Raw genomic sequence first — 17,062 nt, forward strand, 5'->3', positions numbered from 1 at the left:
CATAAGAGGCCCTTGTCCCCATCAAAAGAAAACGACAGAGCCCACCCACCCCAAAGACCCTCCCCATGCAGAGGGAATGTAGTCTGGGAAAGTTCAGGGGGGGCGCTTGCTTGTCCCCTTCCCTCCCCTTTCCTGGTCTGCCAAGCTGCAAGCTCGGATAAGGGTCTGGTATGGATTTTGGTGGGACCCCATGCTGTTTTATTTTACATTTTGGCATGGGGTTCCCCTTAAAATCCATACCAGACCCAAAGGGCCTGGTATAGATTGGGGGGCCCCAGCACCATTTTCTCACTTTTTTCTATTGCTGGCAACAATTGTTTTCTGCGCCTTAACAACCAGCTATGCACTATGGACTACACATTCTGCCAAGCCCCCCCGCAAATTTGGGTGTTTGCTGAATGGGCGATGTTCAGGTCGAAATTTTGCTCGGCTCAAATTGTTTGCCCAACTCTAAACACTAGGCTGGAAACATCTTATTGTGCCAAATGGCTCAGTGTAAGTAAATAGGTTAGTACTTTGGCAGATCAAGCTGAACCTGCAAATCCAAAGGGCAATGTGCCTTAAAGTGTATGTGTCCTAAGGTGTATTTAGAATATGAAAGTGTCAAAACTCATGACAAGTATCTGTTGCTGTGTCCCCTAAGAAAACTGCCCTGATACATATGACCTGAAGACAATTGTCCCTGATACAGGAAGTGATGGAAAATTCAAAGCATTGGAGCGCCAGGGAGAAACATGGCCGAGAAATCACTTCAGCACCCAGCACAATTAGTTCTAAAAATCAAAATGAATTTTTTCTCCTGCTGTTTTAAAAATGTCACCAGAAGTGCTTCATCCATGCATATGAAAAAAGGCCTTTAAGCTGATGTCAATCTAAGTTAAAATTATATAGCTCGGCGGTATAACTATCACCTACAGAAAAGAATATACTTTACAATCAAGAGTAATATTCTTATATGCTGTGGAAATATTCTGAAGTTTGTTACTGCTGAAGGGAAGGGATTTTGAACCTATGAATGATTTCATTTCAACACACAATGGAAACACTGGCTGTGTAGAGGAAGAAGTGTTGACAGCCATCAACCACCTTTTTGCAGATGTTTTATGTAAAGTGTAATATGAGTGTCAGGAGTATATTTCAGCTCATATAAAAAAGCAATTGTGAACACATAATTGAAGTCTGCTTCTCTACCATGCTAAAGAAAAAAAAATATTGCAAAGAAAAAAAAAACATGAGAAATACTAAATTATTCTGAAGGCAATTTATGCAACAGCTTTTCCCTTGTGTTATTTCCCTGCATTGTGACACATAATGGAGTGCAGATCTAGATGATTGCTGTGATAGATTTTTCTAATAAAAAGTGATTTAGCCATTACAATCATGCATTGAATTTTACTGAGCAAATCATTTCTAGTATGCAAAATGTTTCTTTAACTTGCAGAAGGAGGTCGTTCTCTATTATAGAAAGACATTCCTTGTTTAAGAATGTCCTAATCACAGATGTTTACTAGTCTTCTCTTTGTGCGGGCTTGGCCAAGCAGCAGATGTTTTACTGATGGTTTGGCAACCCAACATGTATTTGCTTCAAGCGACCAATTAGATTAAAGCAAACAGTCCTTTTCAGTTTTCCCTTAACACAATTGGCTGTCTTAAATGATGACTGTTTGGTGGCCCTGGCTTAGGCCCCATGGATAGCGAAACATATTTCAAATGCCTCCTGAGCACTGCTATGGTGTTGGGTATAAAAGGACGTCAGGTCTAAATGAGTGGATTGAACTGAATGAGTCAAACAAATGAGGGCATGACGCACTGCTAACTGTTAGGGCTGCTTAGGCTTAATAACAGGTTAACTAGGAACACATTTAGTAAAATAACTTTTTTTTAACTTTTTAGGTTGCTTTAACTCACATACACAGATCTAAGCTCACCTTTTTGATCTGCAGATGAATGCAACAAAGTGGATACAAAATTATTAAACCGCCCATTTTTGGATCACAATTTGTCTGATTCAGCAGGGAGCTTCTGAATTTTGATCCATGTTTGGGCAGGGTGATTGTACAGAAGTCACTCTACTGACTTCTGTACAACCGCTCTGTTGGATTTTTGCAGCTCAATCATAACCGCCGGTGCTGACCATTGTATTCCGACAATAGGGAAGTCCCCCCACTGTCACAATACAACAGCTCAGAAGGAAGGATTCCCCCATCCACACTAAATGTGGATGGGGGAATCTAGTACTTTTTTTTCATTCAAATGGTCCCTTATTGACAGTGGCAGCTATTCACACAGCAACTCACAGCTGTTTGACAATAAGGAATTGACAGCAAGTGCGAATAGCAGCAGGGCAGAAGGACAGGGTGTGCTTTAATAGCATTTTATAGGATGTGTGTAGCCTGCTCATTGTCCATAACTGCTTCATCACAATCAATGTTTAATACCAGGGGTCTCAAAACTATGGCCCTCCAGTTGTTAAGAAACTACAATTCCCATCATGCCCAGTCATGTCTGTGAATGTCAGAGTTTTACAATGCCTCATGGGATGTGTAGTTCAGCAACAGCTGAAGGCCCATAGTTTGGAGATCACTGTTTTATACAGTATATATTATTGCTTATACCTGAGCAATTTGATTACCTTTTTGAGTACCAATTATTTGATGAGCATTGATGTAGAAAATTTATTTTGTACATCTTTTAGCTGTATGACATTTCCATACCTTGATCAAAGCAATTAATAACATATGTAAGCTTACATAAAAAATAATAATTGTTTGGGAGAAATTACTTGGGGTTGATTTCAAAATATGGTACAGCTCTGCTTCCAAGCCAATCAGCTTCCAAGTTTTTTTTGTTAAAGACTAATTGAAGCAGCTGAAGTTAGAATCTGATTGGCTACCATGCACAGCTGCACCAGATTTTGCACTCCCCAGTTTTCGTAAATCAACCATCACATTTAATGTCCATTTCCAGAAAGAAGGGTACTTATGTGATATTGCTAAGATATTATTGATAACAGCAAGCAGATGTGGTTTCAGAGAGGACATTATACTTTTTGACTTTTTATATTAATTCATATGAAATTTTGACCATACACTAAAGCTTCAGTTTATTTACTGATAGTCATACCCTTGTGTAATCATCTTCTTAAATAGCTTTCATATCCATTCTGGTGGGGATGGTATGGCCATCTCTCTGTAGACCAGGCTTTCTCTCACTTTTTATCATGGAGGAAATCTTGAAATGGTATTTAAGTCTTGTAGAACCCCAGCTAAAAATTATAGATACAGCTCGTGTTATATGGCCAGTGAGTTGTAGAACATTTTTACAAATGATAATAAAGAACATGGTGTACCTACAATATTTGATACCTTAATTTACATTTTTTTACACCACCTGATATATACAACAAAATTATTTTTAGTAATAACCATGAAATAAAATAAATAATGGTCTGATGCAAAGAAATGCAAACGCTAAAACATGGAGTTGTCCCTTAACATTAGTAACCCTTTAGTAACCCTTAGTGAAAAAAAGCTGCTGTAGACAATCAATCCAAGCTTATCTCTTTGTCATCAGAAAAGAGTACTGCAGGATTGTATAATATTTTTAATTAACTTACACTATGAAGCATCCATCTCTTATTTACTGTTGGTACCTCATATACAATTTTTACAAAAGATATAAAGAAAAATGTAAAGAAATGTATTGATCTATTTCTATGTAAAGCTGGCTGGGGCTAGGTAGATGTCTCCTGTTTAAAATTCAGAATTCAGAAGCTTTCAGTGAAGAAATTAGGATATCTGCAAAATAAGATTCTTTCATTTTGGATTCTGTAAGCCATTTGAATGTTCATTTTGAGAACCAGGGGATTATATATTAATGTTAAAATAGACTAACATGACAAGAAAAGATGATTTCACAAAGTTGTAATAAAAATATTTTTTCTGTTTACAAAACCTCAACAGGATGTAAAGCCATATAACACTTACTCAAAGTTGAACATTTAGGCAATGTAGGCAAATAAGACCCTGATTTGAGGCAGGAGATGCTTCTTTTATCTTTTAGAAATCTTAGAAAACAAATAAAAAATGTGTTTAAATTCTAATAGGGAAGCAACTATTTGGTTATTTAAGTCATTCATTTTAATGGTTATACTTTTTTGTACCGCAACAAACTTATGTTTGGATCAAAGATTTAGTCATATTGTGGAAAAGCGGGTGCTTAACCCTAATATGAGGTTCAAAGTATTATGTGATTTTATTCAAGCAGAGCATAACTTTAGAAAAATGTACAGATGGTAGAATAGTGGCTATTAAAATGTCACTAAATGTGCTTGCCTTTAAAATTAGAATCTGTATCTTTCTAAAGCTGTAAACCTTTTAAGTTCTCTAACTTAGTAAATACCTGGTTAATCCTCTGTTCACATCCTAATTTTCTATGTCAAAGCAACTGCAGCCGATTCTCTGGCTGTTGCTTTGCCAACTTTAATGCACATTCTCCATATGTATACAGCAAAATCCCAGTTTCACTTTCTTCCTTTGCCTGTCAACTTTAGGGGTGGCTCCAGCACTTTGTCTGGGGTGTCTTACCTCTCCCTTCCTCGCTGCCCATGTGATCAACTTGTCATGTTGCAGGGATAACTGGGAGAGGCTTCTTCTCCCTGCTAGCCAGTCAGCACTGTGCAACCATGGGAAGAGTCTTTAGACTTCCTGAAGTGACGTCAACTAGATGTGTAATTGAGTTCTAGCTTGCTCCTCCAGATTTCACGTTGTAAAGTTATCACATTCAAAATAACTTTCCACAAGTTATTCGCACATGAAACATACCCCCCACTGACCTCAGTTGTGATTTAAGAAGCCAGCAAATACAGTACAAAGCTATAAAGACCATACTGCATATATACTATATACATGTGTGTGTGTGTGCATGTGTGTGCTTCTGTGTGTGTGGTGTCTGTGCATGTCTTACAAGTTCCCTAGATAGGGTGCTGTTTGAAAGCCTACTACACATTTTTAATCAACTCTGAAGAGTATGGTTCAAGAAGCCTATTACCCTCTCAGTTAGGGAACAAACCCTCTACTCAATAAATCTGGTCATTGTGTGGGTCCGACAAATCCCCAGAACATGTCAACTTTACATACATAACAGGAGCTCCCTAAGCCTCCTCATAGCACAGCTGCATCTTTGTTTCTACAGTGAATCACTTCCTTGTCATATAAGAGTCATCTTTCTTATCTGACTTAACTACATCATAGACATTTCTTTAGATAAAGAGTGATCTCACATATGTACCTTAGGCACCTAATAGATTGTCCTTGCACCAAGCATCCAAAAAAGGCTATAAACTCTTCCCAAGAAACTCCACTACTAATCATACTACTACAGAACCTTGCAATTAAAGTGATTGTAAAGGTAATAAAAAAAAATAACAAACATATCATACTTACCTCCACTGTGCAGCTTGTTTTGCACAGAGTGGCCCCAAACATCGTTTTCTGGGGTCCCCCAGTGGCTCTTGCGGCTCCTCTACACATCTGATAATCCCTCTGATAAGCGGGCATGCTCCCAAGTCCAGCATTCAGCATCCATAGAGGTCGAATGCAAGACTCGGCCCCGCCCCCGGCGGGCGTGTCATTGGATTTGATTGACAGCAGCAGGAGCCAATGGCTGTGCTGCTATAAATCTATCCATTCAAGAGCCGAGAACCCCAGGCAGAGAGACAGTGTCCCTGCCGGGTCAAGTTCGAGGGTTCAAGTAAGACAGGGGGCTGGGGGGCAGTCACTGACAGGTGTGTTTTCACCTTAATGCATAGGTTTACAACCCCTTTAAGTCCAGGAACGATTTTTCTTTAGATTCTGGGAAAAGGTTTGACTGTTGTACTAGGCATAGTAACAGGTTGCTTGACAGCAATCATCACAAGCTATGTTTACCTTTCACATTTGCTGCTGTCGTTCTGCTTTTCATAAAGTTGATGCGTGCTGAGGGCTGTTCATGTTCCCCAATTGCCATGTAATATTGTTCAGGCTCAGTGCTTGGCAGCTCAGGCAGTGAACACTGGACTGTGGGAAGAAGGGGGATATCACTTGCTCCCCCATACTGTGGTATTAGATCAATGTAATTGGGAAAACCAGGAAAGTGAGCATATGGTCCTTATAGTGCCTTCTCTCAAGCAAACCTGTTACTTTGCCAAGTTCATTCTTTAAATATAATTATTTTTAAACCATGTCTAAACAAAACATAAAACCTACAGATAGAAAGGTTGCATATTTTATTATTGTCATACAATATCAATTAGCCAAGTTAATCCTTCATAGGTGAATATGAAAGATTGGCTTTGCAGAAAACAGAATTAATTAGCAAGACTATATTATGCTGTTATCTGACTACACATTCATAAAAAGCTTTGCATTGCAGAAATAAATGTGCAGTGCTTGTTAAATCCTTTTGTGGGTTTTAAGTCATTAGTAACAGACTATAATTTGGATGGAAAAAAAACGTTATAATTCAATATATGGAGAAAATTTCCTAAACAGTAACTGAACATGGAGACATGGAGAAAGATACAATTTCTGACTAATAACAGTCATGACAAATTGCTTTGCTAATGAGTGTTATACACTGAAAGTGCCATAACTGATTAAACTACAATTTCCCACTCTGATAAAGACAGACCAGGGAACTCCAGCCGTGGACAACTCTAGTGATGTGCTAAGACCTTTAAATTACAGTGTGGCACCCCAAAGAAAAAAGGTACACCATAAATTCTATATGAATACATTTATGCAGGCTTAGTATTGCCCGGTATCTTTTACAGAAACTGGCACAGCATAAGACAGAAATCATACTAGATTTTACATTTGCATTTCTAAATTTTAAAAAGATTCACTTTTTTTTTTACATTGCACTTGCCTTCAGAGTAGCATTCTGGTAATGCTACGATTGTGCCTCTTATTTAAGTAAAGTCTTTCTTTCTTTGGTTAGGCCTCTTTGTTTGTGCAAAATTGGCAGCAGTTCAAATTCAAAGTGCTTCCATTCATTTAGTGACCAGTAAACCAATGTCATTCTAGTTCACATCAGTCAGAATGTTAGGACTTAAACAACATAAAAGGCTGGCCTTTCCTCTCAGGGGCTGTAGGAACATTTTTTTGTCTGAAGCAAATTAGCATTGGATTTTTTCAGCTAAAAAATACAATCACTTATTTGTAAGTATTGCACATATACAGATATCATGAAAGTATAAAGCAGAAATTCAATTAAACATGCTTAATTTGTCCACTCGATTACACAACTTGTTTAAGCAAGCTATGAAAAAAGTAGAGATTTTCTCATATGCTGCAATATCCCTTTTCTCTACAGAAAAGCAAACACAATTTTTATTGTACGTGTGCTACAATAGAACATCAGCTGACATAAAGAGAAAGGTCATAGTGTGATCTAGATGCATGCAATTTATGTCAGTATAGGAAGATCTCTTCCTGTCCAACATCCAAAATTTGTGGATGTATGAGACATGCACATTGTTGGCATAGATAGTTATCAAAGTCAAACAAAAAATTATTAACTGGTTTGCAAATCTGCATCTAGTTCCCTAATGCTCACCATGCTCAAGGCAAAAACGTCAAATGTCAAACGTCCAAAGGTGATGCAGCAATCATAGGATACCAATGTACATTAGTGTATGCAATATAAAATATAACCTTTTTTTCATACAGCAACTTCATTTTTTGCCTTATGTTTTTTTTCCATTTCTAAAGTCTTACAAATTACTGAATATAAAATAAGTTAAACTAAAGCAATTCTATGACCCAATGACCATAATAGGTCCATAGCTTTGTGGTGTTGAACAATAGCCCATTAGTAGAAATACATTTAAAATTGTATTAAATATATTAGTTGTTCATTTTTTCACCATGTATGAAAACAGAAAAAACAGAGTGTGTGACAATTCCTCATTGTTCTGAAGATGATAAATGTTATCCATTGCTATTCTGATTGACAGAAAAATAACTGCTGGCAGTAAGGATTTGCACAGACAGTTCCATTCCATGATTTAATCCTTATCTCCCCAAACCATGCATTTACATTTGTATAGCACAAATATACATACACATTTGTCTGGTAGACTGCTGGACAATAAATAGAAAACTTTGTGTTTCCTACATCCATCTACCATTGGTGGCCAATGTTCACTGAAGTTCATGTGTAGCATATTCTCTGATGACATTATACATAAATTCTTTAGTTCTGTTTTTACAGTTCCTAAAAACAGTTTAAATATCAGGAAAACAAATATTTTTTTAATTGGACCATTACGCCACCCATGAGGTTGCTTTCATAAAATAAATATAAGGGAGTTGCCCTGTCTCAACCAGGGCAAACACTATGCTATTAGAAGTTAATAAACTGGACAGCAGATGCCACTTGGCATTCTTTATCTGATTTCTTAGAGCAGTGGTCATCAATCCTGTCCTCAGGACCCACTAACAGGCCAGGTTTTATGTATTACCTTGGGGAGATGCAGACTAGAATACTGCAATCACTGAGCAGCAAATGATATCACCTGTGATGTATTTCAGTTATCTTGCAAACCTGGCCTGTTAGTAGGCCCTTAGGACAGGGTTGATGACCACTGCCTTAGAGGGCCCGGAAAAAGAAAAACATTAATTCTATTGGTGTGCCTGCATACCACAAACTGATATCTCAGTATTGAACTGGCCCCTAGCTTTTTTAAGCTCTTGCAGATTCTAGTGTTGAAAACTGGAGATTGTGGTACGCACATTGCAGCAGAAATATGGCCCAATTAGTAGACTTTGTGTAATAAATACAGCACAATTAGGAGACTTCTGAAGTGATGTCTATGTATTTGCGTTAATTCATAAAGCACATGCATGGAGGGTGCACAGGTAACAGTAATTCTGCCCATCCATACACATATCAGTTTTTTGATCAACGAGCGGGCTGAGTAAAGAAAGCTGAACATATTCCCCCATCCACATAACTGAGGTGAATCGTGGAATCCTCCCCGTTGTGTCACTGTATTCTGACAGTGGGGACTCCTCCACTGTCAGAATACACTGATTAGCGTTGTAGCTGATTAGACACAGTGCTGATCGAAGCAAAATTTTCCAACAAGCCTGTTCGAGAGCAGTCAGTCCATACATTGAACAAAGCTTTTGATCGAATCAGACATAGATGGATTGAAATTCAGCCATTCCCAGCTGCATTTTAATCCATCTATGGACAGCTTTAAATTGGGGGGAGGGGTGCTGGTGGGAAAGGGTTACTTTTCAGGATAATTTTACAAAAAGTGCAAGCATGCTTTAGCACTCATATGGCATCATATCCCTTAGCCTAATAATGTGTTTAGATTATCCATAGATGCATGTCTTTGGGAACACTACAGACATATATCCTGGTTGGTCAATCTCCAGAGAAAAACAAAATACCTGAAATTTACTTTCTAGGATGACGGCTTCTGTTCTCACTGGGGACATCTTCTCAGTACATAAACCTGCACACTTGGCTTCCAGACTGCAAAGGCCTCATATGTCTCATCCCAAAATATTGCTGCTGTGTATACTGACCTTATCATCCGCATCCCACATGAAAAATTAGGATTGATCAGACCATGCAACAAAGTTCCTATTCTAGTAATCCATTGCCACGTTCTTCAAGGTCAAGAGGTTCTGAGCTGTTTAATTTTACAAAATCTCTTAGATCATTAGATCAGGCATTACCCTCATTATAATATTTGTTAGAGTAACAATTGAATCTTCTGTCCAAGTCTACATGCTTTATGGAAGTTGCAGCTAAATCATATTTGGATTGTATATTTATATTAACTTGAGGATCCACTTAGAAATGTGGAGGCTACAAGTAATTTCACACCTATCTTCTTCTATAAAAAATACTGTTTTGGGGTGCCTTTGCCTTAAACGCCATACATAGGTGGAAGAATTTAAACCACTAGAAGCCTTCTCCTCTGTTCATCATGTCACTAGTTATCAGTTCCTCACTCACTTCAAATGATTCTAAACCAGTGCAGACACAATAATGGATTCAATTTGCATATTAGTAGCCCTCTAAGCTTCAAAAAAAAGTAGAATAGAGAAATGTTTTTGTTTAGCTTACAGTTGCCTTTCAATGAATGCATGGAGATATGGGATATATTAAATCCTCATGGGGGGGGGGGGGGTGGCAACCCTAATAACTCTATTAATGTATTGATCTTTATTATTAATATCTGGCCCATTAACATGCAACTATATTTGACCCTACTAATACTAATAACTGTGAATAAAGATATGAGTACTGTTCAATAAGATGTATATTTAGCTTCCTAAATAAACCAGTCATAACCAACCCTAATAACTCTATTAATGTATTGATCTTTATTATTAATATCTGGCCCATTAACATGCAACTATATTTGACCCTACTAATACTAATAACTGTGAATAAAGATATGAGTACTGTTCAATAAGATGTATATTTAGCTTCCTAAATAAACCAGTCATAACCAATGAATTGCTCATTTCTTGCAAAGGTTAAATATAATTGTGTTTACAAGGCCAAGCTTGCATGAAATTGGTAATAATTGTCTTCATCAACCACTAATAGTTCACACAGCTACTGAGAGCACAACATGTGAATAATGTAGCAAACCTAGAGAAATGAAAGTAGGCGGTGCATTCTTTTTAAGGTGATAACCTTTGTTGTGTTTATTAGCAGGACTGTAATGCATTATTAACATGCAGCAGCTGTACCTGAACTGATGCCATGTATATAACAGACCTTTATGGGCATCAGGGGAGAAAGATAGAAGACATTTATTAACCAGGAGTCATGATTAGCACATGATGTGAACTTTACTAGACAAATTATTTATTGTTGCTGTATTGTGTTGTTTGTAATTAACTTTAATTCTAGATTTAACTAGTCTAGTGATAACAAATGCAACCACATTAGAATGCTGCGGAGTAGAAAAATCCCAGGAGATTTGAACATTCTGATAAAGAATTGTATGTTTTTCTAATTGTAATCTGAATTTTTCATACTTTTAATGCTGCTTATTTAATATGCAGTCGCATTTTCTTTCTTTTTTTTGGTTCTTTCATAATTAATTCTACAACCAGCTCTTTAAAATTAGATTTTTGCAATAAATTTCAAGAATTAAGCTTATAAAAGTAACAGCATGATTTACTTCAAAAGCTCAAATCTGGCAAAGAAAAGATTACCCCATTAGCCTTAGTAACTGAACAGAGTACTGAAAAGTCCATTATGAATAGTCTTTTATGCTCTAGCAGAAAGTCATTAACATAAAATAAATCATTAGCTTTGATATTAAGCCTCCACTGTGAAGAGGTTTTTATTAATAATGGTCATGACTGCATCTGTCAAATGGTGAAATATATTCTTTTTTTGTGTAAAGAATGTCATCATTTTGCATTCAAGGTTTTCTGAGGGGTGAAACCAGACCAAGGTTTAAATAATGCATTAGGCTGTAATCCCCTAAATCAACAACTGAAACAAAAAGAAGAATAAAATGGAAACATTTGTTTTTTTTTCTTCCCTTCAGTTTTCTAAGTAATTATATATTGGATATGCTTGTTCAAAAATAATATCTTTTTTATATAATTAAAAAAACAATTGTTCACATTACTGACACATACACAGATATGATTGAGCACAACCAGTTGTTACTATGATATCCTTGATCAAATACTTAAAATATCAATAAGAAACCACAGCAGACTCTCCTTCTAAAGCCCTTTTTAGGATCCCAGCCAAGGTTCTCAGATGCAAATAAAAGTTTCAGAAGCTTAGTTGCATAAACACAATCATGCTGTGCTTTTTAAATGTCCCTACCGATAACTAGTTAGCAAGACAGTCTGCAATTTCACTGATCCAAAAGCTGAAGGATTTTGACAGATTCCCTTAGCTTGATGTGGCATACATACTGATAATTAGCTTGTTTTGATATATCATAAATGGAGCTTTCTCTGCAAAAAAGTATTTTGCTCTCTCCGTCATAATCCTTAAACTCGCCAAGATCACTAACGGTTTGGAAAAGAGAAACTCTTAATGTTGTGGGCAAGGGAAGCAAATCAAACATTGGATCAAAAAGAGTCCTTGGAAGCTCAATGACTAGAAATTATAATACTGTACATTAAACAAAAATCATATTGAAGAACAGCTGAGGCCATTAAAACAGACTTTTATGAACCCATCTGACATAATGCAATATTGATTTAAACAGCTTAACTCAAACCACGTACAAGATATATTAAATCAGCCAGTCATGGCTGAATGGAATGAAAGTATTTTATGTTGCTATAAACATGGGTAATATGATTTACATGGCAGTTTTCAAATACCATATGTAAATATGCTTAAAAGGGAAATATTACTAATTATTCAGCATGTAAACACTTGGGAAATAACAAGAGTTGGACAAGTTGTGAAAAGCCATAAGGGTCATACACAAAATCAGGAGCATCTGCATACACAAATGGTTCTACCTGCTTTGTGCAACACTGAAAGGGGGTTTTAACTTACTGAATGTGGTAAAAATTCACTATACAATGAATACCCAGTCAGATAGAAGAAACTATTTTGCTTGCATGTGCTTGGGTGAAGGAAGTTAGCAGATCTTCACCTTATTCACTAAGCTAAAGAGAAAATTCCCTTGCAAAGTAAAGTATTACTTTGCTAAGTGAACAGCCCGTTTGTCTTTAGTAAATCAATCCCACTTTCTGACATTTTTGTGACAGTAAAGTCAACCACGGAAATCAATTATGCAAACTCCAGGAAAGAAAAAAAAAAACGCCTGAGACTATTTTATAGAAATTAGGGTAGAAAAAGTAAAGTTGTTGTCCAGTGCAGCCAATCAAAGTCCATGTTTTTTAGAAGTAGGTTAGAAAATGAAAACTATCATGTTTGTTTGTTTTTTTCATTTAAATTATAAATAATACCACCAAAATCAGATTGCCTAATATTGGTACCTAAAAAAAAAATGTTGTTGGCTAAGTTTAATACTTTTTCTGGAATTGACCATTGCATGATCCTCTAGACTGTTCGGTAGCTCCATGCCTGCATACAAACTCTATGTACACTTGCTAGATCTTTACAGGCACATCAGTCTCAATGCTTATTGCCTCAAAGCTAGTATGGGGCCTGGGTTTCAATGGCCCCTCTTCCTGCATTCATCAATAAACACATATTGAAAACCACAGCTATTGCCAGAATGGAGCTATTGTTATTCATATGAGTGATAATCTGTGTAGTTATCTTTGCAAAGTCACTTTTACAAGGATTTTATGATAAAGTAACACTGGAAATGTTATAACAGCACTAAATTGGTAAAATATCACTATGTATAAAGTAGGCTAAATAACAGCCATACAAGAAAAAAGCAACTTTGTGAATTGAGCTTCATTTCCTTTCTAAATCCTTGAGCCAAACCAATAATGACATATGCAGAGCTTACACATGTACATTAATAAATCTGGTGCAACGTAAAACAGTCAAAAACAACAAATCACCAAAAATGTGTTAGATTTTACCTGCCTGAGACAATCTGGGGGTCTCTGGCGACATTGCCTTCCCAGAAGACAGATGAAAGACACTGGCTATGTCACCTAGGCCTAAATAGATGACCTGGTGGATATAAATTTAGGAAAGGTATGTTTTTTCCAAAAGAGTAGGTTGAATTTAGGTTTAGTCATTTTAGTTTATGAGAGAAGGCTTACATTTCACAAACAAACATTACAGTTGGGGTGAAAAGTCCACTTTAAGGGTCAATATTTCTATTGTATTCAATTTCCTAATAACCAAACGGAGTCCTTCATAAAAATACTGGTTTGTTGGTATCTAATTAAAGTACCCCTTAAAATAAGTGCAGCGCTTAAGATGGTGTAATGCTTTTCCAAAAATGTAAGCTGCAATAGAGACATCATCAATATGCATTTGTGAGGGCTAGAACATGAGGAATCAAATCATAACAAAGGAAATCTCTCAGAGATACTGAAAGCAAAGGGTAGTTCAACCCTCCCTTAAACCATAATATTGTTAGTTCCTCTTGGAAACCCATAGAATCCTACGTCTAAGCTGTACATTGGTCCTTGACTCCTTCTCAGGTCTACATTTAAATCCATCCTCTCCCAGCATATATTTGTAAAATGTCACTGCATCTACTGCCCTGTGAATTGTGGCATTTAAACTCTGAATAGCAGAAAGGGTGGTTAACTGAAGGGGGGGGGGGGCTTAATCTTTATTTAATCTGAGCCTAAGATCCACGGAGCTCCACAGGGTCACAAGGACTCATATGAAGACAAATGCAGATACATGCAGGCACCAAAGGCTGCCTACAATTTATCGCTGTTGTTGCCTAAGAAAAACATAGGACAAGGCAGATTCACTTTAATAATCCAAAATGGTTTATGATCATTTATAAAATTTTGTGTAATTCTCTTCTACTTTCCACACCAAATGTCAAAAGAGCTGAAAAACCAGGTCCTTACAAAGTACTATAAATTAGACAAGGTCAATCTTATATTATGGTACAATTCAAAATGAGAAACACAGCCAAGGAATCAACTAGAAATCAGCTATAGTAAGTAAACTATATTTCTCTTCCTTCTCAATGAATACATGTTCTAAGCTTGCTGACAAAATGCCTTCAGTCTAAAAAGCTACCCTAGGGCTATTCTGAGTTCTTCTGAAAAGCTGTTGTTACTATCTGTCAAGAAGAAACTATTCAAACATATCAAGCCTGATTTAATTTTCAGCGATAAAACTAATGTATATGTTTTTTTTTTAGATATGGTATTTGGCTACATTCCAGTCTCTTACCATTTTTTAGCATACATATTAGTTCAAATAAAATGCTTTTTTTTGTAGGTCTGGACTAATTCCATGAGCCAGATATCCCACATACTTAAAAATTATAGCAGGCATCTAAATTTTTCAAGCTCTTTACATTCTTAAAAATCAAAGCAGATGTTTAATGACATCTTAAAAAAAAGTGTGCTGCTAAAATTAACCATTTAGTTCTTTGTTGGGTACGTTGTGCACCATTGTTGTTATGTTCTGTGTAGGAGAGTTACAATTGTTTGGGCTTAGATATTGTAGTTTTTCCACTCACTCGCACTAAAGCACAATTGGCATGTCTTTTAGACTGCAGGCCTGATTTTCTAAATATGCATGTTCCCAACTGCATTGCTGCATCTGCAAACTAGGCTGAACAATCAAAGTGCACTCTTCAATAAACTTACATTAGTGATATATTATTAATTCACTTTTCATGTAGGAAAATGCATCGCTCGGTGCACTGATATCACCTTAGTGAGCAGTAGGGCTATCAATGCTGGTACTCAAATTGCCTGCAAGCAGGCAGAGCCTACATGAGGGTGGCAATGCTACTCTAAATTCAGAAGCAGTGAAGTATTGTTGCAGCCCCATCAGAGGAAACTGTGTTAGGAGGACTTCACTGGCAGGATCAACAATGTATTTGTGGGGCTTTGCAGTGGGACTAAGAAAAAACTGTAAGTTCATATCTAATAAATAAATACTGCACATATTTTTTGTAATGGGAGGCCATAGTTCTACTTTGCCATATATAGCAACAAAAACAGAAAAATGTAAGTGGTTGCAGCCCTAAAAAAAAACACGTTACTGTCCCTTTAAGGTACAGGATATAGCACAGTGCTTCTGCCATGTCAATTGTCCCTTTCTATGTTCTACAATATGTGGCTGATCCTGCCTGTTCCTGTCTTCCCCTCTGTAAACTATGTTTATCATGGCTGCTGATCAATGATAGCATGGTCAGTTTATGTGCCTCCGTCATCCAGCTATCTCCTCGGTGTCTCTGCATCTCCCCTCTCTCCCTCCTGCTCTCTCTGTCAGTTCCATAGTCTGTGTGTGAGAAACAATCTCCTCCCTGCCCCTCCCCTCTCCTCCCATGCCTGTGTAAATATATTCCCTGCAGCTGCTTCAGTGCTTGTACAGTAAATAAGCATGTATTAATTACTTTGATCCTCTCTGTTTTAGGTCCCTTTTCAGTACAGTGTGTGTTTTCCTAAAATGATAATGGTAAATACCTTCTATGCAGAGCCCTGCTGTGCAGACACATAACTGACCTCTGCTAGCTTGCATTTATCAGAGGGAAATCTCAGCTCCTCCCACTGTACTCACTTACTCAGGAAGGGAAGCAAAGGGAGGTTACATGACAGGGCAGCAGGGCTCTGCAAAGAAGGCATTTAGCATTATAATTTAGAGAATAACACTGTACTGTACTGAACAAGGACCTAAAACAGAGAGAATCAAAGTAATTATTACATGTGACTTTATACCCACTTTAAGAAGTTTGAAAAACTCTAAATGGGGCCTTCAATGTATAAATGCAATGTATGTGGGGTTATTGACAAACTGTTTGCGTACACAAATATTACTGGAATGTATTTTCATGTTGGAATTCAGTACTCTGGTAAAATCATCCCATGTTTGACTGATAATTCCAACGGTAGACTGTAGAGACAAAGAGTAAAATGCCACACCCAAACTGGCAGTCCAAAATGTAAAACAAACAGCCAACATGAGATTATGAGGTCTCCCTTTCATCAGGTCAGTTAGCACATCTCAATGATATAATGATGAACATTGTTTGTGGAAGTAATATGTGGTAGAGAATATATATATATGTATAAATATATATATATATATATATATATATATATATATATACACATATATGTTAATGCTGTTGTGTGTTTTCTTGTCCATGCTGTGTCTGTGTCAATTCTATTTCTGCACCCTCATGGTTGATGTCATATAAGAAAGAAGAAAGCAGGGTAATTCCAATTAAAGATCTGTAATACTCTATAGCAGTGATGACAAACATTGGCACCCCAGATGTTTGAAAACTACATTTCCCATGATGCTCATGCACTCTGCGCTGTAGTTGGGCATCATGGGAAATATAGTTACAAAACATCTGGTGTGCCAAGGTTCGCCATCACTGCTCTATAGCATTGCAATAACATTAACTAAGTGCTGTCATACATTA

At 36.9% G+C, this 17,062-nt stretch overlaps 1 protein-coding gene across 9 annotated transcripts in view; it reads right to left on the reverse strand.

Moving 5' to 3' along the window:
* TOX (thymocyte selection associated high mobility group box) overlaps positions 1-17,062 on the reverse strand; it is a 304,338-nt gene that overhangs the window by 275,937 nt on the left and 11,339 nt on the right. For 3 of the 9 annotated variants that reach the window (XM_077492749.1, XM_077492746.1, XM_077492751.1), the window contains exon 2: positions 3,124-3,265. The exons of the other annotated variants lie outside the window; for them this stretch is intronic. The gene's annotated coding sequence lies outside the window, so the exon portion shown is untranslated. The remainder of the gene's footprint in view (positions 1-3,123; positions 3,266-17,062) is intronic. 9 annotated transcript variants of the gene reach the window in all.

Source organism: Lithobates pipiens, unplaced genomic scaffold (genome assembly GCF_037356315.1).
Source record: "Lithobates pipiens isolate NorthernLeopardFrog02 unplaced genomic scaffold, aLitPip1_a1.2 Scaffold_19, whole genome shotgun sequence".
Classification (NCBI taxonomy): domain Eukaryota; kingdom Metazoa; phylum Chordata; class Amphibia; order Anura; family Ranidae; genus Lithobates; species Lithobates pipiens.